At 46.2% G+C, this 27,916-nt stretch overlaps 18 non-coding genes across 18 annotated transcripts; all 18 read right to left on the reverse strand.

The window, feature by feature from the left end:
• Positions 1 to 11,184: 11,184 nt before the first annotated feature.
• trnal-uaa (transfer RNA leucine (anticodon UAA)) lies at positions 11,185 to 11,290 on the reverse strand. Its single transcript has 2 exons — positions 11,253 to 11,290; positions 11,185 to 11,230 (listed from the first exon to the last, which is right to left on the reverse strand). It is a non-coding gene; the product is annotated as a tRNA-Leu (tRNA).
• An 809-nt stretch (positions 11,291 to 12,099) lies between these two features.
• On the reverse strand, positions 12,100 to 12,218 carry trnal-caa (transfer RNA leucine (anticodon CAA)). The gene is made up of 2 exons: positions 12,181 to 12,218; positions 12,100 to 12,145 (listed from the first exon to the last, which is right to left on the reverse strand). It is a non-coding gene; the product is annotated as a tRNA-Leu (tRNA).
• Positions 12,219 to 13,100: 882 nt separating this feature from the next.
• On the reverse strand, positions 13,101 to 13,206 carry trnal-uaa (transfer RNA leucine (anticodon UAA)). The gene is made up of 2 exons: positions 13,169 to 13,206; positions 13,101 to 13,146 (listed from the first exon to the last, which is right to left on the reverse strand). It is a non-coding gene; the product is annotated as a tRNA-Leu (tRNA).
• An 809-nt stretch (positions 13,207 to 14,015) lies between these two features.
• trnal-caa (transfer RNA leucine (anticodon CAA)) lies at positions 14,016 to 14,134 on the reverse strand. The gene is made up of 2 exons: positions 14,097 to 14,134; positions 14,016 to 14,061 (listed from the first exon to the last, which is right to left on the reverse strand). It is a non-coding gene; the product is annotated as a tRNA-Leu (tRNA).
• Positions 14,135 to 15,016: 882 nt separating this feature from the next.
• On the reverse strand, positions 15,017 to 15,122 carry trnal-uaa (transfer RNA leucine (anticodon UAA)). Its single transcript has 2 exons — positions 15,085 to 15,122; positions 15,017 to 15,062 (listed from the first exon to the last, which is right to left on the reverse strand). It is a non-coding gene; the product is annotated as a tRNA-Leu (tRNA).
• Positions 15,123 to 15,931: 809 nt separating this feature from the next.
• On the reverse strand, positions 15,932 to 16,050 carry trnal-caa (transfer RNA leucine (anticodon CAA)). Its single transcript has 2 exons — positions 16,013 to 16,050; positions 15,932 to 15,977 (listed from the first exon to the last, which is right to left on the reverse strand). It is a non-coding gene; the product is annotated as a tRNA-Leu (tRNA).
• Positions 16,051 to 16,932: 882 nt separating this feature from the next.
• Positions 16,933 to 17,038, reverse strand: trnal-uaa (transfer RNA leucine (anticodon UAA)). Its single transcript has 2 exons — positions 17,001 to 17,038; positions 16,933 to 16,978 (listed from the first exon to the last, which is right to left on the reverse strand). It is a non-coding gene; the product is annotated as a tRNA-Leu (tRNA).
• An 804-nt stretch (positions 17,039 to 17,842) lies between these two features.
• trnal-caa (transfer RNA leucine (anticodon CAA)) lies at positions 17,843 to 17,961 on the reverse strand. The gene is made up of 2 exons: positions 17,924 to 17,961; positions 17,843 to 17,888 (listed from the first exon to the last, which is right to left on the reverse strand). It is a non-coding gene; the product is annotated as a tRNA-Leu (tRNA).
• Positions 17,962 to 19,001: 1,040 nt separating this feature from the next.
• Positions 19,002 to 19,107, reverse strand: trnal-uaa (transfer RNA leucine (anticodon UAA)). Its single transcript has 2 exons — positions 19,070 to 19,107; positions 19,002 to 19,047 (listed from the first exon to the last, which is right to left on the reverse strand). It is a non-coding gene; the product is annotated as a tRNA-Leu (tRNA).
• An 809-nt stretch (positions 19,108 to 19,916) lies between these two features.
• Positions 19,917 to 20,035, reverse strand: trnal-caa (transfer RNA leucine (anticodon CAA)). The gene is made up of 2 exons: positions 19,998 to 20,035; positions 19,917 to 19,962 (listed from the first exon to the last, which is right to left on the reverse strand). It is a non-coding gene; the product is annotated as a tRNA-Leu (tRNA).
• Positions 20,036 to 20,917: 882 nt separating this feature from the next.
• On the reverse strand, positions 20,918 to 21,023 carry trnal-uaa (transfer RNA leucine (anticodon UAA)). The gene is made up of 2 exons: positions 20,986 to 21,023; positions 20,918 to 20,963 (listed from the first exon to the last, which is right to left on the reverse strand). It is a non-coding gene; the product is annotated as a tRNA-Leu (tRNA).
• Positions 21,024 to 21,832: 809 nt separating this feature from the next.
• Positions 21,833 to 21,951, reverse strand: trnal-caa (transfer RNA leucine (anticodon CAA)). Its single transcript has 2 exons — positions 21,914 to 21,951; positions 21,833 to 21,878 (listed from the first exon to the last, which is right to left on the reverse strand). It is a non-coding gene; the product is annotated as a tRNA-Leu (tRNA).
• Positions 21,952 to 22,833: 882 nt separating this feature from the next.
• Positions 22,834 to 22,939, reverse strand: trnal-uaa (transfer RNA leucine (anticodon UAA)). Its single transcript has 2 exons — positions 22,902 to 22,939; positions 22,834 to 22,879 (listed from the first exon to the last, which is right to left on the reverse strand). It is a non-coding gene; the product is annotated as a tRNA-Leu (tRNA).
• An 809-nt stretch (positions 22,940 to 23,748) lies between these two features.
• Positions 23,749 to 23,867, reverse strand: trnal-caa (transfer RNA leucine (anticodon CAA)). Its single transcript has 2 exons — positions 23,830 to 23,867; positions 23,749 to 23,794 (listed from the first exon to the last, which is right to left on the reverse strand). It is a non-coding gene; the product is annotated as a tRNA-Leu (tRNA).
• Positions 23,868 to 24,745: 878 nt separating this feature from the next.
• trnal-uaa (transfer RNA leucine (anticodon UAA)) lies at positions 24,746 to 24,851 on the reverse strand. Its single transcript has 2 exons — positions 24,814 to 24,851; positions 24,746 to 24,791 (listed from the first exon to the last, which is right to left on the reverse strand). It is a non-coding gene; the product is annotated as a tRNA-Leu (tRNA).
• Positions 24,852 to 25,660: 809 nt separating this feature from the next.
• On the reverse strand, positions 25,661 to 25,779 carry trnal-caa (transfer RNA leucine (anticodon CAA)). Its single transcript has 2 exons — positions 25,742 to 25,779; positions 25,661 to 25,706 (listed from the first exon to the last, which is right to left on the reverse strand). It is a non-coding gene; the product is annotated as a tRNA-Leu (tRNA).
• Positions 25,780 to 26,661: 882 nt separating this feature from the next.
• trnal-uaa (transfer RNA leucine (anticodon UAA)) lies at positions 26,662 to 26,767 on the reverse strand. Its single transcript has 2 exons — positions 26,730 to 26,767; positions 26,662 to 26,707 (listed from the first exon to the last, which is right to left on the reverse strand). It is a non-coding gene; the product is annotated as a tRNA-Leu (tRNA).
• An 804-nt stretch (positions 26,768 to 27,571) lies between these two features.
• Positions 27,572 to 27,690, reverse strand: trnal-caa (transfer RNA leucine (anticodon CAA)). The gene is made up of 2 exons: positions 27,653 to 27,690; positions 27,572 to 27,617 (listed from the first exon to the last, which is right to left on the reverse strand). It is a non-coding gene; the product is annotated as a tRNA-Leu (tRNA).
• Positions 27,691 to 27,916: the final 226 nt, after the last annotated feature.

Genomic DNA, 27,916 nt, shown 5'->3' on the forward strand with positions numbered 1-27,916 from the left:
TTTCAGTGCCTCCCCATACTGATTACAAAGGCCTTTTTCAAGAAAGTGGACAGGAGTATTATGAGCTTTGTGTGGGCTGGAAAGACCCCGAGGGTAAAGAGGGGGTTCCTGCAGCGCAGTAGGGACAGAGGGGGACTGGCACTGCCGAGTCTGAGTGACTATTATTGGGCCGCCAACGTGTCTATGATATGTAAGTGGATGAGGGAAGAAGAAGGGGCGGCGTGGAAAAGGCTGGAGATGGCGTCCTGTAAGGGAATAAGTTTAAAAGCACTGGCGACGGCGCCGTTACCGTTCCCCCCGAAAAAATACACCACAAACCCAGTAGTGGTGGCGACTTTGAAGATTTGGGGGCAGTGGAGACAACATAGGGGAGTGACGGGTGCCTCGGTGTGGTCCCCGATAAGTAACAATCACAGGTTCGTCCCGGGGAGGATAGATGGGGGATTCCAATCTTGGCAGCGAGCAGGAATTGGGAAGTTGAAGGACTTGTTCTTGGACGGGACGTTCGCGAGTTTGGGAGCATTGGTAGAAAAATATGGGTTGCCACCTGGGAATGCCTTCCGATATATGCAAGTGAGGGCATTTGCGAGGCAACAGGTGAGGGAATTTCCGCAGCTCCCGGCGCAAGGGATCCAGGACAGAATGATTTCGGGGGCATGGGTGGGTGATGGTAGGGTGTCAGATATATACAGGGAAATGAGAGACGACGGGGAGACGATGGTAGAGGAGCTGAAGGGTAAATGGGAGGAGGAGCTGGGGGAAGAGATTGAGGAGGGGCTGTGGGCAGATGCCCTAAGTAGGGTAAATTCCTCGTCCTCGTGTGCCAGGCTTAGCCTGATCCAATTCAAGGTTCTACACAGGGCGCATATGACGGGAGCAAGGCTGAGTAGATTTTTTGGAGTGGAGGATAGGTGCGGGAGGTGCGCGGGAAGCCCGGCGAACCACACCCACACGTTTTGGGCATGTCCGGTTTTGCATGGGTTCTGGGTGGATGTGGCAAGAGTGATCTCAAAGGTGGTGGGGGTCCGGGTCGAACCGAGCTGGGGGTTAGCTATATTTGGTGTTGCAGAAGAGCCGGGAGTGCAGGAGGCGAGAGAGGCCGATGTTTTGGCCTTTGCGTCCCTAGTAGCCCGGCGAAGGATTCTACTTATGTGGAAAGAAGCCAAACCCCCAGGCGTGGAGGCCTGGATAAACGACATGGCAGAATTTATAAAATTGGAGCGAATAAAATACGCACTAAGAGGTTCGGCTCAAGGGTTCACCAGGCAGTGGCAACCGTTCCTTGACTATCTCGCAGAGCGATAAGGGAAAACAGGAAAGACAGCAGCAGCAACCCAGGGGGGAGGGGGGAGAGGGGAGGGGGGGGGAGGGTGTATTCGGTGTTTGGGTTTTTTTTTGTTCTTTTCTTTCTTTCCATGCTAGTTGTTTATATTTATTTTTTCAGTATTATTATTTCTCTTTTCTTATTCTTTTTCTGCACTTGTTGTTAGTTTAATATATTGTTTAAATAACGGTCAATGTACATTTTGTTACAAAGTTGTAAAAATGGAAAATTCTTTTTGATCGAAAAACTTTAATAAAATATTTTTTTTTAAAAAAAGGAGTGAACACCATATTATCCTTCTGGAGATGAATCCCCTTCTCTTCACATTGAGGACACCCACCATTGTGCTGTGTGGCACTACCACTGTCATAATATGCACCCATGCACATCATGAGGTTAAAGCAGGCAGTGACAGGTGACTCACCCAATCAACATACAGAACAGAACACGACCAATCATCAGACAGAACACCAGAGGGGGGCTGATGCACAATCAATACTCTCGAGACAAAGAGGAGTCATATCTAATCGGCTTTAATCAGCTAGAACTGTACCCAGCAGCGATGATACAGAAAGTGAAGGCTGCTGGGACGGCATTGATTCTTATACCCCGCCTCTCAGGGCGGGGCTATGTACATTATCCAATGGTAGACCCCCTCGGTCTAGCCAATGGTCATTCACCTCTCATGTACTGCAATACCTGGTATTACCACAGGGGCTTCCAACTATAAAACACATGAGGCATCAGCACCCTGCCTCTTTCCACTGGTGACAACTGTGGTGACAGTCAGGGTGTACAAATCATTCAACACCTTCTACACGTGGATCAGAGCTAGCCTGGTCTAGATAGTTAATGTTAGTTTATTTAGAGTAGTAGAGAGTCAACCCACAGGCAGCTGTGTGCTTCGTTACTGAAGTTCAATAAATCTTATTGAACCAACGCCTACGTTTGGTGTATGCTTGATCATTTCACTGCATCGTGTTGCAGTCCGTGTTACCCCAGGGTGAATAACACGACAACCACCATGTTAAATGGGATAGATTCAGAACAGATCGAACAATTGAAACCGGGAATTCATGAGGTGCTGTGGAAAATCAGCAGAAGCAGAATTGCACTCAACCACTACCATGGCCCAGCATACCCCCACTCTACTATTACCAACAAGCCAGGAGTTAAGTGCAGCATGGTGGCACAGTGGTTAGCACTGCTGCCTCACAGTGCCAGGGACCTGGGCTCGATTCCAACCTTGGGTAACTGTCTGTTTGTACATTCTACTCGTGTCTGCGTGGGTTTCCTCCTGATGCTCTGGTTAGGTGGATTGGTCATGCTAAAATTAGGGTAGAGTTGCAGAATAGGGTGGGGAGTTGGGCCTAGGTAGGGTGGTCTTTCGAAGGGGTGGTGGAGACTCAATGGACTAAATGGCCTTCTTCTGCGCTGTAGGGATTCTATGATCTATGATCAACCCTGGTTCAATGAAGCGTGCAAGAGGGCATGCCAGCTACACCAGACATAACTAAAAATTAGGCTCCAACCTGGTGAAGCTACAACACAGGACTACCTGTGTGCCAAACAGCATAAGCAGCAAGTAATAGCCAGAGCTAAGAGATCCTACAACAAATGCATCGGAACTGAGCTCTGCAATCAAACAACTCACTGGAGAAGGAGGCTCAACAAATATACCCACCCTCAATGATGGAGGAACCCAGCACGCCTGTGCAAAAGATAATGCTGAGGCATTCGCATCAATCTTCAATCAAAAATGCTGAGGATGATCCATCTCAGTCTCCTCCAGAAGTCCCCAACATCACAGATGTCAGTCTTCAGCCAATTTGATTCACTCCACGTGTTCTCAAGAAACGGCTGAAGGCAATGGAAATTGCAAAGGCGATGGGCCCTGACAATATTCCGGCATTAGTACTGAAAACTTGTGCTCCAAAACTTGCCTCACAGATGCATGGGGATGCTATCACTTACAAGTCCCACCCAAATCACTCAGCATCCTGACTTCACCATCATTCCTTCACTGTCACTGGGTCAAAATCCTTGGACTCCCTTTTGGTGTTTTTTTAATTTTTCAATTAAGGGGTAATTTAGCGTGGCCTAACCACCTAGCCTGCACATCTTTGGGTTGTGAGGGTGAGACCCATACAGACACGGGGAGAATGTGCAAACTCCACACAGACAGTGACCCGGGGCCGGGATCGAACCCGGCTCCTCAGTGCAGTGAGGCAGCAGTGTTAACCACTATGCTACTGTAATAATAATAATCTTTATTGTCACAAGTAGGCTTACATTTACACTGCAATGAAATTACTGTGAAAAGTCCCTCGTGACCACATTCCAGCGCCTGTTCGGGTACACGTTGGGAGAATTCAGAATAAACAATTCACCCAACAGCACGTCTTTCAGGACATGTGGGAGGGAACTGGAGCACCCAGAGGAAACCCACGCAAACACAGGGAGAATGTGCAGACTCCGCACTGAAAGTGACCAAAGCCAGGAATCTAACCTGGGACCCTGGAGCTAACCACTGTGCTACCATGCTGCCCTTGGGACTCCAACATTGTGGGCACATCTACATCAAATGGACTGCAGCAGTTCAAAAAGGCGGCTCACCGTCACTTTCTGAAGGGAATTAGGAATGGGGGCAAGGACCTTACAAAATGCCACTTAGTGGAGGCAGCTGGAGATTGAAATGGTCAGCTGCCTCCGTGAATCGCACGCGTGCGAATCCTGGCCGACTCCTGTCTGTCGTCACCCCCCCCCCCACCGCCCCCCCCCCCCCCCCCCCCGCCCCCCCGCGTACATGGGAAATGCTGGTCTTGTGGGGTGGGGCTTTGAGATTGCGGCCATTTCCGGGATCATCTCCAAGACGGAGAATCTCTCCATCATGGTGAAAATCCAGCCTCAGTCTGTTTATGGAGACGGCCTTTATGTCAGAAACCACCAAAAAGCAGCACAAGCTAAAACTGCAATTCCTGCTGCAGAAAAACCTACTCATGTGCTAATGAGAGGAAAACTGAATTGGTGCCCCCAGTTAAAATTTCCATCGTCACATAAAGGCTCCTTGCATTAATTTGAATGGAGAAAATAAAGGACTGTTGGCAAAAGGGACATGAAAGTAATCTGAGCCAATGCTGCCCGTGAGCGCTGGCGGTTGTATCTGGAGAGTCTGAAATATCAGGACACTTAGCTACCCTGATAATTAGCAACACCACAGTTCCAATAGGGCTGTGTGGAAGCTGCAGTGGTGCTAATGTTAAGGGTGGGAAGCAGAGACAGACACAGCTCATTATCACAACGTTACTGTGTTGCACCAAATCAATTGCAATCCTGCAGGGGCCAGGAAGAAAGTTGGAATTGATAAACAGATGCTTTGAATATAGATCTTATTTGATTTCCAGAAGGTTAGAGGAGAAAACAGACAAAACAAATCACTTCTTGTCACAGTGCTGGGGACACGGCATTTGTGCTTATCTGAGGAGGCGAGCAGTCTAAAGGAATTGGCAAATATTTATTGCAACAGCTGGGCCTCAATCCTCTCTGTCCATTCTCCTCTTTTTAAAAAAAGACAAAGCACTGTTTTGTTATGCTGCATCGGATAACACAGGCTGCTACTTGATGCAGTCTTAACTAAAGTATGCTCCAGGCTCTGAAATGAGTTCAACGTGTTTATTGAACTATTAACACAGTTCTCAAATGAGTTCGACTCTCTTCTAATCTAACTGTAGTAACTCAGTCTAACTGTATCAGCTTGCTGACTGTCTTCGATTAATCCAGGGCGGCACGGTGGCGCAGTGGTTAGCACTGCTGCCTCACAGCTCCAGGGATTTGGGTTGAATTCCGGCCTCAGGTGACTGTCTATGTGGAGTTTACACCTTCTTCCCGTGTCTGCGTGAGTTTCCTCCCACAGTCCAAAGATGTGCAGGTTAGGTGGATTGGCCGTGCTAAATTGCACCTTCGTACCCAAAAGATTAGGTGGTGTTACTGGGTTACGGGGTGGAGGCAAGGGCTGAAGTAGGGTGCACTTTCCAAGGACCGGTGAAGACTAGATGGGCCGAATGGCCTCCTTCTGCACTGTAGGGATTCATGATTCATACGCGTTTAATTGATTTAATACCATCCCTCAGAAGGATGGGGTGTGATTGAGGAAGCTGGGCCTGTAGTCTATAGAATCATAGAATCTACGGTATGGAGTTGGGCCCTTCGGCCCAAACTGGTCCATGCCAACTAAAAGCCCATCTAAGCTAACCCAATTTGCCTGCATTTGGCCTATATCCCTCTAAATATTTCCTTTCCATGTATCTGTCTAAATGCCTTTCAAATGTTGTCAATGTCCCTGCCTCAACCACTTCCTCCAGCAGCTCATTCCACATATGTATCACCCTCTGTGTAAAAACATTGCTCCTCAGGCTCCCATTAATTCTTTCCCCTCTCAACTTAAACCTATGTCCTCTAGTTCTCCATTCCCCAACCCTGGGAAAAAGACCGAGTGCATTCAACCTATCATGTCTCCCATGATCTTGAACACCTCCATAAGATCACCCTCAGTCTCCTACACTTCAGAGAAAAAGTCTTAGCCTGTCCAATGTCTCCGTATAACTCAGTCCCTTGTGACCTGGCAAAATCCTTGTAAATCTCTTCTGCACTCTCTCCAGTTTAATAACATCTTTCCTATAGCAAGGCAACCAAAACTGAACACAATACTCCAGGTGCGGCATCACCAAGGTCCTGTACAATTGTAACATAACTTCCTAACTTCTATATTAATGCCCTGACTGATGAAGGTCAGTATGCCAAAAGCCTTCTTCACTGCCCTATCTATCTGTGATCCCGCCTTTATAGAACAATGCACCTGAAATCCAAGATCCCTTTGTTCCACAAGACACCCTAAGGTCCTACCATTCACCGTGAAAGTCCTACCTTGATTTGACTTTCCAATATGCAACACCTCACACTTATCTGTATTGAACTCCATTTGCCATTTCTTGGCCCACTTCATCAAGAACCTGCTGCAATTTTTGATAACCTTCCTCACTATCTACAATACCACCTATTTTAGTCATGATGTGGAGATGCCAGCGTTGGACTGGGGTGAGCACAGTACGAAGTCTTACAACACCAGGTTAAAGTCCAACAGGTTTGTTTCGATGTCACTAGCTTTCGGAGCGCTGCTCCTTCCTCAGGTGAATGAAGAGGTATGTTCCAGAAACATATATATAGACCTATTTTAGTGTCATCCACAAACTTGCTGATCATGCCTTGTACATTCTCATCCAAATCGTTGATATAGATAACAAACAGCAATGGGCTCAGCACTGACCCCTGAGGCACACCATTAGTCACAGGCCTCCAGTCCGACAAGCATCCTTCCACCATTACCCTCTGCTTCCAACCATTAAGCCAATTATATATCCAACTTGCCAGCTCTCCCTGGATTCTAACTAACTTCTAGAGTAGCCTACCGTGTGGAACTTTATCAAAGGCCTTACTGAAGTCCATATAGACTACGTCAACCGCCCTGCCCTCATCAACCTTCCTGGTCACTTAATCAAAGAATTCTAACAAATTTTTAAGGCATGATCTCCCATGCACAAAGCCATGCTAACAAATCAAACCCTGTCTTTCCAAATGCCTGTATATCTTATCCCTCAGAAACCTCTCTTGTAACTTACCCACCACAGATGTAAGGCTTACCGCTCTATAATTCCCACATTTTTCTTTGCAGCCCTTCTTAAATAAGGGCACAACATTTGCTACCCTCCAGTCTTTGGTACCTTACCTCTGGCTAACGATGATTCAAATATCTCAGCCAGGGCTCCTGCAATTTCTTCTATAGCTTCATGCAGTGTTCTTGGATATGCCTGGTCAGGGCCAGGAGATTTATCCACCTTCATACATTTTAATACGTCCATCAGCTCCTCAACTGTAATGCAAACTGTCTCCAATATATCGCCACTAACCTTCCCAGGTTCCCAAGTCTTCATGTCTTTCTCCACAGTAAACACAGAAGAGAAATATTCATTGAGAACCTTGCCCATTTCCCTGCGATTCCATGCATATGTGTCCATCTTGGTCTTTGAGAGGTCCTATTCTCTCTCTACTTATTCTTTTTCCTTTAATATTCTTGAAGAATCCCTTTGGATTCACCTTAAACCACTCAGCCAAAGTTACCTCCTAATTTCCTTCTTAAGGTGAAGGAACCCTTCGGGAGCAGTGACCACAATATGATAGAATTTACCTGCAGTTTGAGACGGAGAAGCTGGAATCAGATGTAACGGTATTACAATTAAATAAGGGTATCTACAAAGACGTGAGGGAGGAGCTGGCCAAGAGTTGATTGGAAAAGGAGCCCAGCAGGGAAGACAGTGGAACAGCAATGGCAGGGGTTTCTGCGGGTTATTCGGGAGGCACAGCAGAAATTCATCCCACGGAGGAGGAAACATGCTAAGGGGAGGACAAGGCACCCATGGTTGATGAGGAAAGTCAAGGCAGCATAAAAGCTCAAGAAAAAGCTTACAAAGTGGCAAGGATTAGTTGGAAGCCAGAGGCTTGGGATTAATTTAAAAGCGAGCAGAGGACAACTAAGAAATCAATAAGGGGAGAGAAGATGAAACATGAGTGCAAGCTAGCTAGTAATATAAAAGAAGATAGGAAGAATTTCTTTCAATATATAAAAGGTAAGAGAGAGGCAAAAATAGACATTGGACCACTGGAAAATGTGGCTGGAGAAGTAATAATAGGAAACAAAGAAATGGCAGACAAATTGAATAGTTACTTTGCATCAGTCTTCACAGTGGAAGACACCAGATGCCAGAGCTCCAGGAGAACTGGGGGGCAGAGGTGAGTGCAGTGACCATTGCTAAGGAGAAGGTTCCAGGGAAACTGAAAGGTTCGATGGTGGATATGTCACCTTGACTGGATGGACTACACCCCAGGGTCCTGAGGAAATTGTGGACGCATTGGTGGTGATCTTTCAGGAATCACTGGAGGCAGGAATGTTCTCAAAAGACTGGAAAGTGGCTAATGTAACACCACTGTTTAAGGAGGGAAGGAGGTAGAAGACGGGAAATTATAGGCCAGTTAGCCTGACTTCGGTCATTGGTAAGATTTTAGAGTCTGTTATTAAAGATGAGATTGCGAAGGACCTGGAAGTGCATGGTAAAGTAGGACTGAGTCAGCACAGCTTCGTCAAAGGGAGGTCATGTCTGACAATCTGTTGCAGTTCTTTGAGGAGGTAATAAGGAAGTTAGACAAAGGAGAACCAGTGGACGTGATTTATTTAGATTTCCAGAAGGCCTTTGACAAGGTGCTGCATAGGAGACTGTTAAATAAGTTAAGAGCCCATGCTGTTAAGGGTAAGATCCTGGCATGGATAGAGGATTGGCTGACTGGCAGAAGGCAGAGAGTTGGGATAAAGGGGGCTTTTTAAGGATGGCAGCCAGTGACTAGTGGTGTGCCTCAGGGGTCTGTGCTGGGACCACAACTTTTCACAATATGTATTAATGATCTGGAAGAAGGTACTGAAGGCACTGCTGCTAAGTTTGCAGATGACACAAATATCTGTAGAGGGACAGTTGTATTGAGGAAGCAAGGGGGCTGCAGAAGGATTTGGACCAGCTAGGAGTGTGGGCAATGAAGTGGCAAATGAAATACATTGTGGAAAAGTTAGGCACTTTAGAAAGCGGAATTTAGGCATAGACTATTTTCTAAATGGGGAAATGCTTAGGAAATCAGAAACACAAAGGGACTTGGGTGTCCTTGTTCACGATTCGCTTAAGGTTAACGTGCAGGTTCAGTCGGCAGTTAAGAAGGCAAATACAATGTTAGCATTCATGTCAAGAAGGCTATAATACAAGACAGGAATGTACTTCTGAGGTTGCATAAGGCTCTGGTCAGACCCCATTTGGAGTATTGTGAGCAGTTTTGGGCCCCGTAGCTAAGGAAGGACGTGCTGGCCTTGGAAAGGGTCTAGAGGAGGTTCACAAGAATGATCCCTGGAAATGAAGAGTTGTCATATGAGGAACGGTTGAGGACTCTGGGTCTGTACTCGTTGGAGTTTAGAAGGATGAGGGGGGATCTTATTGAAACTTACAGGATACTGCGAGGCCTAGATAGAGTGGACGTGGAGAGGATGTTTCCACATAGGAAAAACTAGAACCAGAGGACACCATCTCAGACCAAAGGGACGATCCTTTAAAACAGAGATGAGGAGGAATTTCTTCAGCCAGAGGGTGGTGAATCTGTGGAACTCTTTGCCGCAAAAGGCTGTGGAGGTCAAATCACTGAGTGTCTTTAAGACAGTAAGAAGTCTTACAACACCAGGTTAAAGTCCAACAGGTTTGTTTCGATATCACTAGCTTTCAGAGCGCTGCGACTTCCTCAGGTGAATGAAGAGGTATGTTCCAGAAACATATATACAGACAGATTCAAAGATGCTTGACAATGCTTGGAATACGAGCATTAGCAGGTGATTAAATCTTTAAAGGTGACTAAATCTGTAAAGATTTAATCACCTGCTAATGCTCGTATTCCAAGGATTGTCTGGGATCTTTGAATCTGTCTATATATATGTTTCTGGAACATACTTCTTCATTCACCTGAGGAAGGAGCAGTGCTCCGATATCAAAACAAACCTGTTGGACTTTAACCTGGTGTTGTAAGATTTCTTACTGTGCTCACCCCAGTCCAACGCCGGCATCTCCACATCATGGGCGCGATTCTCCAACCCCCCACCGGGTCGGAGAATCGCCGGGGGCCAGCGTGAATCCCGCCCCCGCCGTGTCGCGAATTCTCCGCCACCAGAGATTCGGCGGGGGCGGGAATCGCGCCACGCCAGTTGGCGGGAATCCCCCGGCGATTCTCCGGTCCGCGATGAACCCACGCCCCTAGAAAGGGACCAGAAATCACCAGGCTTAAATGAGGCAAGGAAACACACTCCTTGAGTCTGGCGCCTTAGACCACTCGGCCATCCTGACAAGTTGCTGCTGTGTCCACAGCTTTTGCACTGTGTGCTGCTTATTCTGTACTCGAACTGGCCTGGAGCACACCCATTTCATTTGTGCACAATCAGGCCACAACCATCAATACATCACACCTGTTTCAACAGGCAGTGGCAAACATTCACCCTTCCCGCACCATAAACAATTTTCAGGCACGCTGCATCTGTACGCCAAGAACATTTTACATCATTTTCAAAAACATCTCACTCACTTTTCCATCGACAGCTTCAACAAACCCAAGCAACGCAGCTGCCATCCAAAACACACCACAATCCAAACATCTTTCCCAATTTACATTTTACACTCTCATTCCCAGACCTTTCTTTCATTCTCAACACATTCAGGCGAGACATCTGTGAAGCCTGCTCCCCACACAATGAACAGCATGTCCTCATCTTGCCGGGTGTAAACTGTGGCTAGTGGCATTCGTCTGAATATTTTGCCTTGAAAGTCCCAACATTCATGGGCCACAATTCTGGCTAATCTGTGCCTCTGATATGGGAGTGACTTGAAATGTCAGCATCTCTGGCTACCTTGCAAGGAATCGCCAAAGTAAGGCAGTTGAATTCAGTTGTGTTTGTTCACAAGATGTCGCATTCTTGGACACTGTTGGCCCGTTGCTGAGAAGCAGCAGTGTGCGCAATGGGATTGAAAGGTAGATTGGTGGAAAGCAATAAGGAATGCAAGGTGGGAACAATGTTCTTTGCTGCCTGTGTAATGTAATCTGCATGTTTGAGCGCAGCAGTGTGATTGGGTGCAGAATGTTTGAGAGAGGCATGTTAGTTTTCAATCTTTGTATGTGAATGATACGGTTTGCATTGTTGATTTGCAAATGACGTTGAAGTCGGAAAAGGTGAATGTCAGGAGTGGGATTTGAACCCACGACCCTTGAAAGGGACCAGAAATCATCAAGTCCTCAACGGCTGCTTAAGTCTGGCGCCTTAGACCACTCGGCCATCCTGACAACTTATTTGTGCAGCTGCTGTTTTCCACTGTGTGCTACGTATTCTGCATTCTAGCTGGCCTGGAGCACACCCAATCCATTTTTGCACAAACAACCACAACCATTAATTCAGCGCAACCGATTGAAGTGGCGGTGTCGATCATTCTCCTTTGCTGCACCGCAAACAATCTTCAGCCACACACCTTTCTTTGATTCCCAAGACATTAACGTGTTATATCTGCAAAGCCCGCTCGTCACACAATGAACAGCATTTCTTCATCCTGGACATTGAAAGAGGTGAACATGCACCCGTGGCCGGTGGCATTGATCGAACCATTTCCACCTGATATTCCCAACCTTCAAAGGCATCAATTCTGGATAATCTGTGCCTGTGATAAGTGAATCTCTTGAAATCTCCAGAGTGCATCTCTGGTGTCCTTGCAAAGAATTGCCAAGTTAGGCATGAATTTAGTTGTCATTGTTCACAAGATGTCACATTCTTGGACATTGTTGATCCATTGCATCTGTTGGTCCATTGCAGCATGGTGCGCCATGGGATAGAAAGGTGGAGTGTTTAAAAGCAATGTGGAATGCTGCAGCGAGGTGGGAACAATGCTTTGCTAAGTGCGCTGCCTGTGAAATGTAATCTGCATGTTGGATTGGAGCATGCGATTGTGTGCATGATATTTGAGAGAGGCATGTTAGGTTTCAAGTTGTGTTTTTTTTATTTGTAAATAAATGAAGTGGTAAAAGGTGGCAAATATCAATGACAGCAGGGTGTTGCGGAGATTGTGAGGCTGGCGGTGGCATATTGGTGCTGAAAAGGACAATGTCAGGAGTGGGGTTTGAACCCACGCCCCTAGAAAGGGACCAAAAATCACCAGGCTTAAACCAGGCAAGGAAACACACTCCTTGAGTCTGGCGCCTTAGACCACTCGGCCATCCTGACAAGTTGCTGCTGTGTCCACAGCTTTTGCACTGTGCGCTGCTTATTCTGTACTCGAACTGGCCTGGAGCACACCCATTTCATTTGTGCACAATCAGGCCACAACCATCAATACATCACACCTGTTTCAACAGGCAGTGGCAAACATTCACCCTTCCCGCACCATAAACAATTTTCAGGCACGCTGCATCTGTACGCCAAGAACATTTTACATCATTTTCAAAAACATCTCACTCACTTTTCCATCGACAGCTTCAACAAACCCAAGCAACACAGCTGCCATCCAAAACACACCACAATCCAAACATCTTTCCCAATTCACATTTTACACTCTCATTCCCAGACCTTTCTTTCATTCTCAACACATTCACGCGAGACATCTGTCAAGCCTGCTCCCCACACAATGAACAGCATGTCCTCATCTTGCCGGGTGTAAACTGTGGCTAGTGGCATTCGTCTGAATATTTTGCCTTGAAAGTCCCAACATTCATGGGCCACAATTCTGGCTAATCTGTGCCTCTGATATGGGAGTGACTTGAAATGTCAGCATCTCTGGCTACCTTGCAAGGAATCGCCAAAGTAAGGCAGTTGAATTCAGTTGTGTTTGTTCACAAGATGTCGCATTCTTGGACACTGTTGGCCCGTTGCTGAGAAGCAGCAGTGTGCGCAATGGGATTGAAAGGTAGATTGGTGGAAAGCAATAAGGAATGCAAGGTGGGAACAATGTTCTTTGCTGCCTGTGTAATGTAATCTGCATGTTTGAGCGCAGCAGTGTGATTGGGTGCAGAATGTTTGAGAGAGGCATGTTAGTTTTCAATCTTTGTATGTGAATGATACGGTTTGCATTGTTGATTTGCAAATGACGTTGAAGTCGGAAAAGGTGAATGTCAGGAGTGGGATTTGAACCCACGACCCTTGAAAGGGACCAGAAATCATCAAGTCCTCAACAGCTGCTTAAGTCTGGCGCCTTAGACCACTCGGCCATCCTGACAACTTATTTGTGCAGCTGCTGTTTTCCACTGTGTGCTACGTATTCTGCATTCTAGCTGGCCTGGAGCACACCCAATCCATTTTTGCACAAACAACCACAACCATTAATTCAGCGCAACCGATTGAAGTGGCGGTGTCGATCATTCTCCTTTGCTGCACCGCAAACAATCTTCAGCCACACACCTTTCTTTGATTCCCAAGACATTAACGTGTTATATCTGCAAAGCCCGCTCGTCACACAATGAACAGCATTTCTTCATCCTGGACATTGAAAGAGGTGAACATGCACCCGTGGCCGGTGGCATTGATCGAACCATTTCCACCTGATATTCCCAACCTTCAAAGGCATCAATTCTGGATAATCTGTGCCTGTGATAAGTGAATCTCTTGAAATCTGCAGAGTGCATCTCTGGTGTCCTTGCAAAGAATTGCCAAGTTAGGCATGAATTTAGTTGTCATTGTTCACAAGATGTCACATTCTTGGACATTGTTGATCCATTGCATCTGTTGGTCCATTGCAGCATGGTGCGCCATGGGATAGAAAGGTGGAGTGTTTAAAAGCAATGTGGAATGCTGCAGCGAGGTGGGAACAATGCTTTGCTCAGTGCGCTGCCTGTGAAATGTAATCTGCATGTTGGATTGGAGCATGCGATTGTGTGCATGATATTTGAGAGAGGCATGTTAGGTTTCAAGTTGTGTTTTTTTTATTTGTAAATAAATGAAGTGGTAAAAGGTGGCAAATATCAATGACAGCAGGGTGTTGCGGAGATTGTGAGGCTGGCGGTGGCATATTGGTGCTGAAAAGGACAATGTCAGGAGTGGGGTTTGAACCCACGCCCCTAGAAAGGGACCAGAAATCACCAGGCTTAAACCAGGCAAGGAAACACACTCCTTGAGTCTGGCGCCTTTGACCACTCGGCCATCCTGACAAGTTGCTGCTGTGTCCACAGCTTTTGCACTGTGCGCTGCTTATTCTGTACTCGAACTGGCCTGGAGCACACCCATTTCATTTGTGCACAATCAGGCCACAACCATCAATACATCACACCTGTTTCAACAGGCAGTGGCAAACATTCACCCTTCCCGCACCATAAACAATTTTCAGGCACGCTGCATCTGTACGCCAAGAACATTTTACATCATTTTCAAAAACATCTCACTCACTTTTCCATCGACAGCTTCAACAAACCCAAGCAACACAGCTGCCATCCAAAACACACCACAATCCAAACATCTTTCCCAATTCACATTTTACACTCTCATTCCCAGACCTTTCTTTCATTCTCAACACATTCACGCGAGACATCTGTGAAGCCTGCTCCCCACACAATGAACAGCATGTCCTCATCTTGCCGGGTGTAAACTGTGGCTAGTGGCATTCGTCTGAATATTTTGCCTTGAAAGTCCCAACATTCATGGGCCACAATTCTGGCTAATCTGTGCCTCTGATATGGGAGTGACTTGAAATGTCAGCATCTCTGGCTACCTTGCAAGGAATCGCCAAAGTAAGGCAGTTGAATTCAGTTGTGTTTGTTCACAAGATGTCGCATTCTTGGACACTGTTGGCCCGTTGCTGAGAAGCAGCAGTGTGCGCAATGGGATTGAAAGGTAGATTGGTGGAAAGCAATAAGGAATGCAAGGTGGGAACAATGTTCTTTGCTGCCTGTGTAATGTAATCTGCATGTTTGAGCGCAGCAGTGTGATTGGGTGCAGAATGTTTGAGAGAGGCATGTTAGTTTTCAATCTTTGTATGTGAATGATACGGTTTGCATTGTTGATTTGCAAATGACGTTGAAGTTGGAAAAGGGGAATGTCAGGAGTGGGATTTGAACCCACGACCCTTGAAAGGGACCAGAAATCATCAAGTCCTCAACGGCAGCTTAAGTCTGGCGCCTTAGACCACTCAGCCATCCTGACAACTTATTTGTGCAGCTGCTGTTTTCCACTGTGTGCTACGTATTCTGCATTCTAGCTGGCCTGGAGCACACCCAATCCATTTTTGCACAAACAACCACAACCATTAATTCAGCGCAACGGATTGAAGTGGCGGTGTCGATCATTCTCCTTTGCTGCACCGCAAACAATCTTCAGCCACACACCTTTCTTTGATTCCCAAGACATTAACGTGTTATATCTGCAAAGCCCGCTCGTCACACAATGAACAGCATTTCTTCATCCTGGACATTGAAAGAGGTGAACATGCACCCGTGGCCGGTGGCATTGATCGAACCATTTCCACCTGATATTCCCAACCTTCAAAGGCATCAATTCTGGATAATCTGTGCCTGTGATAAGTGAATCTCTTGAAATCTCCAGAGTGCATCTCTGGTGTCCTTGCAAAGAATTGCCAAGTTAGGCATGAATTTAGTTGTCATTGTTCACAAGATGTCACATTCATGGACATTGTTGATCCATTGCATCTGTTGGTCCATTGCAGCATGGTGCGCCATGGGATAGAAAGGTGGAGTGGTTGAAAGCAATGTGGAATGCTGCAGCGAGGTGGGAACAATGCTTTGCTAAATGCGCTGCCTGTGAAATGTAATCTGCATGTTGGATTGGAGCATGCGATTGTGTGCATGATATTTGAGAGAGGCATGTTAGGTTTCAAGTTGTGTTGTTTTTATTTGTAAATAAATGAAGTGGTAAAAGGTGGCAAATATCAATGACAGCAGGGTGTTGCGGAGATTGTGAGGCTGGCGGTGGCATATTGGTGCTGAAAAGGACAATGTCAGGAGTGGGATTTGAACCCACGCCCCTAGAAAGGGACCAGAAATCACCAGGCTTAAACGAGGCAAGGAAACACACTCCTTGAGTCTGGCGCCTTAGACCACTCGGCCATCCTGACAAGTTGCTGCTGTGGCCACAGCTTTTGCACTGTGTGCTGCTTATTCTGTACTCGAACTGGCCTGGAGCACACCCATTTCATTTGTGCACAATCAGGCCACAACCATCAATACATCACACCTGTTTCAACAGGCAGTGGCAAACATTCACCCTTCCCGCACCATAAACAATTTTCAGGCACGCTGCATCAGTACGCCAAGAACATTTTACATCATTTTCAAAAACATCTCACTCACTTTTCCATCGACAGCTTCAACAAACCCAAGCAACGCAGCTGCCATCCAAAACACACCACAATCCAAACATCTTTCCCAATTCATATTTTACACTCTCATTCCCAGACCTTTCTTTCATTCTCAACACATTCACGCGTGACATCTGTGAAGCCTGCTCCCCACACAATGAACAGCATGTCCTCATCTTGCCGGGTGTAAACTGTGGCTAGTGGCATTCGTCTGAATATTTTGCCTTGAAAGTCCCAACATTCATGGGCCACAATTCTGGCTAATCTGTGCCTCTGATATGGGAGTGACTTGAAATGTCAGCATCTCTGGCTACCTTGCAAGGAATCGCCAAAGTAAGGCAGTTGAATTCAGTTGTGTTTGTTCACAAGATGTCGCATTCTTGGACACTGTTGGCCCGTTGCTGAGAAGCAGCAGTGTGCGCAATGGGATTGAAAGGTAGATTGGTGGAAAGCAATAAGGAATGCAAGGTGGGAACAATGTTCTTTGCTGCCTGTGTAATGTAATCTGCATGTTTGAGCGCAGCAGTGTGATCGGGTGCAGAATGTTTGAGAGAGGCATGTTAGTTTTCAATCTTTGTATGTGAATGATACGGTTTGCATTGTTGATTTGCAAATGACGTTGAAGTCGGAAAAGGTGAATGTCAGGAGTGGGATTTGAACCCACAACCCATGAAAGGGACCAGAAATCATCAAGTCCTCAACGGCTGCTTAAGTCTGGCGCCTTAGACCACTCGGCCATCTTGACAACTTATTTGTGCAGCTGCTGTTTTCCACTGTGTGCTACGTATTCTGCATTCTAGCTGGCCTGGAGCACACCCAATCCATTTTTGCACAAACAACCACAACCATTAATTCAGCGCAACCGATTGAAGTGGCGGTGTCGATCATTCTCCTTTGCTGCACCGCAAACAATCTTCAGCCACACACCTTTCTTTGATTCCCAAGACATTAACGTGTTATATCTGCAAAGCCCGCTCGTCACACAATGAACAGCATTTCTTCATCCTGGACATTGAAAGAGGTGAACATGCACCCGTGGCCGGTGGCATTGATCGAACCATTTCCACCTGATATTCCCAACCTTCAAAGGCATCAATTCTGGATAATCTGTGCCTGTGATAAGTGAATCTCTTGAAATCTCCAGAGTGCATCTCTGGTGTCCTTGCAAAGAATTGCCAAGTTAGGCATGAATTTAGTTGTCATTGTTCACAAGATGTCACATTCTTGGACATTGTTGATCCATTGCATCTGTTGGTCCATTGCAGCATGGTGCGCCATGGGATAGAAAGGTGGAGTGGATGAAAGCAATGTGGAATGCTGCAGCGAGGTGGGAACAATGCTTTGCTAAATGCGCTGCCTGTGAAATGTAATCTGCATGTTGGATTGGAGCATGCGATTGTGTGCATGATATTTGAGAGAGGCAGGTTTCAAGTTGTGTTGTTTTTATTTGTAAATAAATGAAGTGGTAAAAGGTGGCAAATATCAATGACAGCAGGGTGTTGCGGAGATTGTGAGGCTGGCGGTGGCATATTGGTGCTGAAAAGGACAATGTCAGGAGTGGGATTTGAACCCACGCCCCTAGAAAGGGACCAGAAACCACCAGGCTTAAACGAGGCAAGGAAACACACTCCTTGAGTCTGGCGCCTTAGACCACTCGGCCATCCTGACAAGTTGCTGCTGTGTCCACAGCTTTTGCACTGTGTGCTGCTTATTCTGTACTCGAACTGGCCTGGAGCACACCCATTTCATTTGTGCACAATCAGGCCACAACCATCAATACATCACACCTGTTTCAACAGGCAGTGGCAAACATTCACCCTTCCCGCACCATAAACAATTTTCAGGCACGCTGCATCTGTACGCCAAGAACATTTTACATCATTTTCAAAAACATCTCACTCACTTTTCCATCGACAGCTTCAACAAACCCAAGCAACGCAGCTGCCATCCAAAACACACCACAATCCAAACACCTTTCCCAATTCACATTTTACACTCTCATTCCCAGGCCTTTCTTTCATTCTCAATACATTCACGCGAGACATCTGTGAAGCCTGCTCCCCACACAATGGGGAATGAATTTAGTTGTCATTGTTCACAAGATGTCACATTCTTGGACATTGTTGATCCATTGCATCTGTTGGTCCATTGGAGCATGGTGCGCCATGGGATAGAAAGGTGGAGTGGTTGAAAGCAATGTGGAATGCTGCAGCGAGGTGGGAACAATGCTTTGCTAAGTCCTCATCTTGCCGGGTGTAAACTGTGGCTAGTGGCATTCGTCTGAATATTTTGCCTTGAAAGTCCCAACATTCATGGGCCACAATTCTGGCTAATCTGTGCCTCTGATATGGGGGTGACTTGAAATGTCAGCATCTCTGGCTACCTTGCAAGGAATCGCCAAAGTCAGGCAGTTGAATTCAGTTGTGTTTGTTCACAAGATGTCGCATTCTTGGACACTGTTGGCCCGTTGCTGAGAAGCAGCAGTGTGCGCAATGGGATTGAAAGGTAGATTGGTGGAAAGCAATAAGGAATGCAAGGTGGGAACAATGTTCTTTGCTGCCTGTGTAATGTAATCTGCATGTTTGAGCGCAGCAGTGTGATTGGGTGCAGAATGTTTGAGAGAGGCATGTTAGTTTTCAATCTTTGTATGTGAATGATACGGTTTGCATTGTTGATTTGCAAATAACGTTGAAGTCGGAAAAGGTGTATGTCAGGAGTGGGATCTGAACCCACGACCCTTGAAAGGGACCAGAAATCATCAACTCCTCAACGGCTGCTTAAGTCTGGCGCCTTAGACCACTCGGCCATCCTGACAACTTATTTGCGCAGCTGCTGTTTTCCACTGTGTGCTACGTATTCTGCATTCTAGCTGGCCTGGAGCACACCCAATCCATTTTTGCACAAACAACCACAACCATTAATTCAGCGCAACGGATTGAAGTGGCGGTGTCGATCATTCTCCTTTGCTGCACCGCAAACAATCTTCAGCCACACACCTTTCTTTGATTCCCAAGACATTAACGTGTTATATCTGCAAAGCCCGCTCGTCACACAATGAACAGCATTTCTTCATCCTGGACATTGAAAGAGGTGAACATGCACCCGTGGCCGGTGGCATTGATCGAACCAATTCCACCTGATATTCCCAACCTTCAAAGGCATCAATTCTGGATAATCTGTGCCTGTGATAAGTGAATCTCTTGAAATCTCCAGAGTGCATCTCTGGTGTCCTTGCAAAGAATTGCCAAGTTAGGCATGAATTTAGTTGTCATTGTTCACAAGATGTCACATTCTTGGACATTGTTGATCCATTGCATCTGTTGGTCCATTGCAGCATGGTGCGCCATGGGATAGAAAGGTGGAGTGGTTGAAAGCAATGTGGAATGCTGCAGCGAGGTGGGAACAATGCTTTGCTAAATGCGCTGCCTGTGAAATGTAATCTGCATGTTGGATTGGAGCATGCGATTGTGTGCATGATATTTGAGAGAGGCATGTTAGGTTTCAAGTTGTGTTGTTTTTATTTGTAAATAAATGAAGTGGTAAAAGGTGGCAAATATCAATGACAGCAGGGTGTTGCGGAGATTGTGAGGCTGGCGGTGGCATATTGGTGCTGAAAAGGACAATGTCAGGAGTGGGATTTGAACCCACGCCCCTAGAAAGGGACCAGAAATCACCAGGCTTAAACGAGGCAAGGAAACACACTCCTTGAGTCTGGCGCCTTAGACCACTCGGCCATCCTGACAAGTTGCTGCTGTGTCCACAGCTTTTGCACTGTGTGCTGCTTATTCTGTACTCGAACTGGCCTGGAGCACACCCATTTCATTTGTGCACAATCAGGCCACAACCATCAATACATCACACCTGTTTCAACAGGCAGTGGCAAACATTCACCCTTCCCGCACCATAAACAATTTTCAGGCACGCTGCATCTGTACGCCAAGAACATTTTACATCATTTTCAAAAACATCTCACTCACTTTTCCATCGACAGCTTCAACAAACCCAAGCAACGCAGCTGCCATCCAAAACACACCACAATCCAAACATCTTTCCCAATTCACATTTTACACTCTCATTCCCAGACCTTTCTTTCATTCTCAACACATTCACGCGAGACATCTGTGAAGCCTGCTCCCCACACAATGAACAGCATGTCCTCATCTTGCCGGGTGTAAACTGTGGCTAGTGGCATTCGTCTGAATATTTTGCCTTGAAAGTCCCAACATTCATGGGCCACAATTCTGGCTAATCTGTGCCTCTGATATGGGAGTGACTTGAAATGTCAGCATCTCTGGCTACCTTGCAAGGAATCGCCAAAGTAAGGCAGTTGAATTCAGTTGTGTTTGTTCACAAGATGTCGCATTCTTGGACACTGTTGGCCCGTTGCTGAGAAGCAGCAGTGTGCGCAATGGGATTGAAAGGTAGATTGGTGGAAAGCAATAAGGAATGCAAGGTGGGAACAATGTTCTTTGCTGCCTGTGTAATGTAATCTGCATGTTTGAGCGCAGCAGTGTGATTGGGTGCAGAATGTTTGAGAGAGGCATGTTAGTTTTCAATCTTTGTATGTGAATGATACGGTTTGCATTGTTGATTTGCAAATGACGTTGAAGTCGGAAAAGTTGAATGTCAGGAGTGGGATTTGAACCCACGACCCTTGAAAGGGACCAGAAATCATCAAGTCCTCAACGGCTGCTTAAGTCTGGCGCCTTAGACCACTCGGCCATCTTGACAACTTATTTGTGCAGCTGCTGTTTTCCACTGTGTGCTACGTATTCTGCATTCCAGCTGGCCTGGAGCACACCCAATCCATTTTTGCACAAACAACCACAACCATTAATTCAGCGCAACGGATTGAAGTGGCGGTGTCGATCATTCTCCTTTGCTGCACCGCAAACAATCTTCAGCCACACACCTTTCTTTGATTCCCAAGACATTAACGTGTTATATCTGCAAAGCCCGCTCGTCACACAATGAACAGCATTTCTTCATCCTGGACATTGAAAGAGGTGAACATGCACCCGTGGCCGGTGGCATTGATCGAACCATTTCCACCTGATATTCCCAACCTTCAAAGGCATCAATTCTGGATAATCTGTGCCTGTGATAAGTGAATCTCTTGAAATCTCCAGAGTGCATCTCTGGTGTCCTTGCAAAGAATTGCCAAGTTAGGCATGAATTTAGTTGTCATTGTTCACAAGATGTCACATTCTTGGACATTGTTGATCCATTGCATCTGTTGGTACATTGCAGCATGGTGCGCCATGGGATAGAAAGGTGGAGTGGTTGAAAGCAATGTGGAATGCTGCAGCGAGGTGGGAACAATGCTTTGCTAAATGCGCTGCCTGTGAAATGTAATCTGCATGTTGGATTGGAGCATGCGATTGTGTGCATGATATTTGAGAGAGGCATGTTAGGTTTCAAGTTGTGTTGTTTTTATTTGTAAATAAATGAAGTGGTAAAAGGTGGCAAATATCAATGACAGCAGGGTGTTGCGGAGATTGTGAGGCTGGCGGTGGCATATTGGTGCTGAAAAGGACAATGTCAGGAGTGGGATTTGAACCCACGCCCCTAGAAAGGGACCAGAAATCACCAGGCTTAAACGAGGCAAGGAAACACACTCCTTGAGTCTGGCGCCTTAGACCACTCGGCCATCCTGACAAGTTGCTGCTGTGTCCACAGCTTTTGCACTGTGTGCTGCTTATTCTGTACTCGAACTGGCCTGGAGCACACCCATTTCATTTGTGCACAATCAGGCCACAACCATCAATACATCACACCTGTTTCAACAGGCAGTGGCAAACATTCACCCTTCCCGCACCATAAACAATTTTCAGGCACGCTGCATCTGTACGCCAAGAACATTTTACATCATTTTCAAAAACATCTCACTCACTTTTCCATCGACAGCTTCAACAAACCCAAGCAACGCAGCTGCCATCCAAAACACACCACAATCCAAACATCTTTCCCAATTCACATTTTACACTCTCATTCCCAGACCTTTCTTTCATTCTCAATACATTCACGCGAGACATCTGTGAAGCCTGCTCCCCACACAATGAACAGCATGTCCTCATCTTGCCGGGTGTAAACTGTGGCTCGTGGCATTCGTCTGAATATTTTGCCTTGAAAGTCCCAATATTCATGGGCCACAATTCTGGCTAATCTGTGCCTCTGATATGGGAGTGACTTGAAATGTCAGCATCTCTGGCTACCTTGCAAGGAATCGCCAAAGTAAGGCAGTTGAATTCAGTTGTGTTTGTTCACAAGATGTCGCATTCTTGGACACTGTTGGCCCGTTGCTGAGAAGCAGCAGTGTGTGCAATGGGATTGAAAGGTAGATTGGTGGAAAGCAATAAGGAATGGAAGGTGGGAACAATGTTCTTTGCTGCCTGTGTAATGTAATCTGCATGTTTGAGCGCAGCAGTGTGATTGGGTGCAGAATGTTTGAGAGAGGCATGTTAGTTTTCAATCTTTGTATGTGAATGATACGGTTTGCATTGTTGATTTGCAAATGACGTTGAAGTCGGAAAAGGTGAATGTCAGGAGTGGGATTTGAACCCACGACCCTTGAAAGGGACCAGAAATCATCAAGTCCTCAACGGCTGCTTAAGTCTGGCGCCTTAGACCACTCGGCCATCCTGACAACTTATTTGTGCAGCTGCTGTTTTCCACTGTGTGCTACGTATTCTGCATTCTAGCTGGCCTGGAGCACACCCAATCCATTTTTGCACAAACAACCACAACCATTAATTCAGCGCAACCGATTGAAGTGGCGGTGTCGATCATTCTCCTTTGCTGCACCGCAAACAATCTTCAGCCACACACCTTTCTTTGATTCCCAAGACATTAACGTGTTATATCTGCAAAGCCCGCTCGTCACACAATGAACAGCATTTCTTCATCCTGGACATTGAAAGAGGTGAACATGCACCCGTGGCCGGTGGCATTGATCGAACCATTTCCACCTGATATTCCCAACCTTCAAAGGCATCAATTCTGGATAATCTGTGCCTGTGATAAGTGAATCTCTTGAAATCTCCAGAGTGCATCTCTGGTGTCCTTGCAAAGAATTGCCAAGTTAGGCATGAATTTAGTTGTCATTGTTCACAAGATGTCACATTCTTGGACATTGTTGATCCATTGCATCTGTTGGTCCATTGCAGCATGGTGCGCCATGGGATAGAAAGGTGGAGTGGTTGAAAGCAATGTGGAATGCTGCAGCGAGGTGGGAACAATGCTTTGCTAAATGCGCTGCCTGTGAAATGTAATCTGCATGTTGGATTGGAGCATGCGATTGTGTGCATGATATTTGAGAGCGGCATGTTAGGTTTCAAGTTGTGTTGTTTTTATTTGTAAATAAATGAAGTGGTAAAAGGTGGCAAATATCAATGACAGCAGGGTGTTGCGGAGATTGTGAGGCTGGCGGTGGCATATTGGTGCTGAAAAGGACAATGTCAGGAGTGGGATTTGAACCCACGCCCCTAGAAAGGGACCAGAAATCACCAGGCTTAAACGAGGCAAGGAAACACACTCCTTGAGTCTGGCGCCTTAGACCACTCGGCCATCCTGACAAGTTGCTGCTGTGTCCACAGCTTTTGCACTGTGTGCTGCTTATTCTGTACTCGAACTGGCCTGGAGCACACCCATTTCATTTGTGCACAATCAGGCCACAACCATCAATACATCACACCTGTTTCAACAGGCAGTGGCAAACATTCACCCTTCCCGCACCATAAACAATTTTCAGGCACGCTGCATCTGTACGCCAAGAACATTTTACATCATTTTCAAAAACATCTCACTCACTTTTCCATCGACAGCTTCAACAAACCCAAGCAACGCAGCTGCCATCCAAAACACACCACAATCCAAACATCTTTCCCAATTCACATTTTACACTCTCATTCCCAGACCTTTCTTTCATTCTCAATACATTCACGCGAGACATCTGTGAAGCCTGCTCCCCACACAATGAACAGCATGTCCTCATCTTGCCGGGTGTAAACTGTGGCTCGTGGCATTCGCCTGAATATTTTGCCTTGAAAGTCCCAACATTCATGGGCCACAATTCTGGCTAATCTGTGCCTCTGATATGGGAGTGACTTGAAATGTCAGCATCTCTGGCTACCTTGCAAGGAATCGCCAAAGTAAGGCAGTTGAATTCAGTTGTGTTTGTTCACAAGATGTCGCATTCTTGGACACTGTTGGCCCGTTGCTGAGAAGTAGCAGTGTGCGCAATGGGATTGAAAGGTAGATTGGTGGAAAGCAATAAGGAATGCAAGGTGGGAACAATGTTCTTTGCTGCCTGTGTAATGTAATCTGCATGTTTGAGCGCAGCAGTGTGATTGGGTGCAGAATGTTTCAGGCATGTTAGTTTTCAATCTTTGTCTGTGAATGATACGGTTTGCATTGTTGATTTGCAAATGACGTTGAAGTCGGAAAAGGTGAATGTCAGGAGTGGGATTTGAACCCACGACCCTTGAAAGGGACCAGAAATCATCACGTCCTCAACAGCTGCTTAAGTCTGGCGCCTTAGACCACTCGGCCATCCTGACAACTTATTTGTGCAGCTGCTGTTTTCCACTGTGTGCTACGTATTCTGCATTCTAGCTGGCCTGGAGCACACCCAATCCATTTTTGCACAAACAACCACAACCATTAATTCAGCGCAACGGATTGAAGTGGCGGTGTCGATCATTCTCCTTTGCTGCACCGCAAACAATCTTCAGCCACACACCTTTCTTTGATTCCCAAGACATTAACGTGTTATATCTGCAAAGCCCGCTCGTCACACAATGAACAGCATTTCTTCATCCTGGACATTGAAAGAGGTGAACATGCACCCGTGGCCGGTGGCATTGATCGAACCATTTCCACCTGATATTCCCAACCTTCAAAGGCATCAATTCTGGATAATCTGTGCCTGTGATAAGTGAATCTCTTGAAATCTCCAGAGTGCATCTCTGGTGTCCTTGCAAAGAATTGCCAAGTTAGGCATGAATTTAGTTGTCATTGTTCACAAGATGTCACATTCTTGGACATTGTTGATCCATTGCATCTGTTGGTCCATTGCAGCATGGTGCGCCATGGGATAGAAAGGTGGAGTGGTTGAAAGCAATGTGGAATGCTGCAGCGAGGTGGGAACAATGCTTTGCTAAATGCGCTGCCTGTGAAATGTAATCTGCATGTTGGATTGGAGCATGCGATTGTGTGCATGATATTTGAGAGCGGCATGTTAGGTTTCAAGTTGTGTTGTTTTTATTTGTAAATAAATGAAGTGGTAAAAGGTGGCAAATATCAATGACAGCAGGGTGTTGCGGAGATTGTGAGGCTGGCGGTGGCATATTGGTGCTGAAAAGGACAATGTCAGGAGTGGGATTTGAACCCACGCCCCTAGAAAGGGACCAGAAATCACCAGGCTTAAACAAGGCAAGGAAACACACTCCTTGAGTGTGGCGCCTTAGACCACTCGGCCATCCTGACAAGTTGCTGCTGTGTCCACAGCTTTTGCACTGTGTGCTGCTTATTCTGTACTCGAACTGGCCTGGAGCACACCCATTTCATTTGTGCACAATCAGGCCACAACCATCAATACATCACACCTGTTTCAACAGGCAGTGGCAAACATTCACCCTTCCCGAACCATAAACAATTTTCAGGCACGCTGCATCTGTACGCCAAGAACATTTTACATCATTTTCAAAAACATCTCACTCACTTTTCCATCGACAGCTTCAACAAACCCAAGCAACGCAGCTGCCATCCAAAACACACCACAATCCAAACATCTTTCCCAATTCATATTTTACACTCTCATTCCCAGACCTTTCTTTCATTCTCAACACATTCACGCGTGACATCTGTGAAGCCTGCTCCCCACACAATGAACAGCATGTCCTCATCTTGCCGGGTGTAACCTGTGGCTAGTGGCATTCGTCTGAATATTTTGCCTTGAAAGTCCCAACATTCATGGGCCACAATTCTGGCTAATCTGTGCCTCTGATATGGGAGTGACTTGAAATGTCAGCATCTCTGGCTACCTTGCAAGGAATCGCCAAAGTAAGGCAGTTGAATTCAGTTGTGTTTGTTCACAAGATGTCGCATTCTTGGACACTGTTGGCCCGTTGCTGAGAAGCAGCAGTGTGCGCAATGGGATTGAAAGGTAGATTGGTGGAAAGCAATAAGGAATGCAAGGTGGGAACAATGTTCTTTGCTGCCTGTGTAATGTAATCTGCATGTTTGAGCGCAGCAGTGTGATCGGGTGCAGAATGTTTGAGAGAGGCATGTTAGTTTTCAATCTTTGTATGTGAATGATACGGTTTGCATTGTTGATTTGCAAATGACGTTGAAGTCGGAAAAGGTGAATGTCAGGAGTGGGATTTGAACCCACGACCCATGAAAGGGACCAGAAATCATCAAGTCCTCAACGGCTGCTTAAGTCTGGCGCCTTAGACCACTCGGCCATCTTGACAACTTATTTGTGCAGCTGCTGTTTTCCACTGTGTGCTACGTATTCTGCATTCTAGCTGGCCTGGAGCACACCCAATCCATTTTTGCACAAACAACCACAACCATTAATTCAGCGCAACCGATTGAAGTGGCGGTGTCGATCATTCTCCTTTGCTGCACCGCAAACAATCTTCAGCCACACACCTTTCTTTGATTCCCAAGACATTAACGTGTTATATCTGCAAAGCCCGCTCGTCACACAATGAACAGCATTTCTTCATCCTGGACATTGAAAGAGGTGAACATGCACCCGTGGCCGGTGGCATTGATCGAACCATTTCCACCTGATATTCCCAACCTTCAAAGGCATCAATTCTGGATAATCTGTGCCTGTGATAAGTGAATCTCTTGAAATCTCCAGAGTGCATCTCTGGTGTCCTTGCAAAGAATTGCCAAGTTAGGCATGAATTTAGTTGTCATTGTTCACAAGATGTCACATTCTTGGACATTGTTGATCCATTGCATCTGTTGGTCCATTGCAGCATGGTGCGCCATGGGATAGAAAGGTGGAGTGGATGAAAGCAATGTGGAATGCTGCAGCGAGGTGGGAACAATGCTTTGCTAAATGCGCTGCCTGTGAAATGTAATCTGCATGTTGGATTGGAGCATGCGATTGTGTGCATGATATTTGAGAGAGGCAGGTTTCAAGTTGTGTTGTTTTTATTTGTAAATAAATGAAGTGGTAAAAGGTGGCAAATATCAATGACAGCAGGGTGTTGCGGAGATTGTGAGGCTGGCGGTGGCATATTGGTGCTGAAAAGGACAATGTCAGGAGTGGGATTTGAACCCACGCCCCTAGAAAGGGACCAGAAACCACCAGGCTTAAACGAGGCAAGGAAACACACTCCTTGAGTCTGGCGCCTTAGACCACTCGGCCATCCTGACAAGTTGCTGCTGTGTCCACAGCTTTTGCACTGTGTGCTGCTTATTCTGTACTCGAACTGGCCTGGAGCACACCCATTTCATTTGTGCACAATCAGGCCACAACCATCAATACATCACACCTGTTTCAACAGGCAGTGGCAAACATTCACCCTTCCCGCACCATAAACAATTTTCAGGCACGCTGCATCTGTACGCCAAGAACATTTTACATCATTTTCAAAAACAT

Source organism: Scyliorhinus torazame, chromosome 1 (assembly GCF_047496885.1).
Source record: "Scyliorhinus torazame isolate Kashiwa2021f chromosome 1, sScyTor2.1, whole genome shotgun sequence".
Lineage (NCBI taxonomy): Eukaryota > Metazoa > Chordata > Chondrichthyes > Carcharhiniformes > Scyliorhinidae > Scyliorhinus > Scyliorhinus torazame.